The sequence below is a fragment of the Capsella rubella genome, unplaced genomic scaffold (assembly GCF_000375325.1).
Source record: "Capsella rubella cultivar Monte Gargano unplaced genomic scaffold, Caprub1_0 scaffold_254, whole genome shotgun sequence".
Lineage (NCBI taxonomy): Eukaryota > Viridiplantae > Streptophyta > Magnoliopsida > Brassicales > Brassicaceae > Capsella > Capsella rubella.
In genome coordinates this window covers 4,499-4,709 of record NW_006238675.1, presented here as the reverse complement: position 1 = coordinate 4,709, position 211 = coordinate 4,499, and the positions used below count along the sequence as shown (strand labels likewise).

Here is a 211-nt window from a genome sequence, read left to right as displayed (position 1 = left end):
CCTCTCATGTTCTCTTCACAAAGAGGACCTTCCTTGGACGCCCACTGGAAACCAGCCACCACTGAGTCCTTGATTTCATTAAGGTACTGAACTCCCTTACACATATCAACCACCATGTTAGGCCCTGTGGTTTCAGGTCCAAACGCCCAGATTTTCTTTGCAAGATCCTTGTCCCATCCAAACTCCTCGGCCAAGATCTTGGATCTGATCT

The 211-nt window shown here is 48.3% G+C and overlaps 1 protein-coding gene across 1 annotated transcript in view; it reads right to left on the bottom strand.

Annotated features, from left to right (window-relative positions):
* The window catches only part of LOC17874201 (elongation factor 2), a 3,208-nt gene that overhangs the window by 481 nt on the left and 2,516 nt on the right, over positions 1-211 (bottom strand). The window lies entirely within an intron of this gene.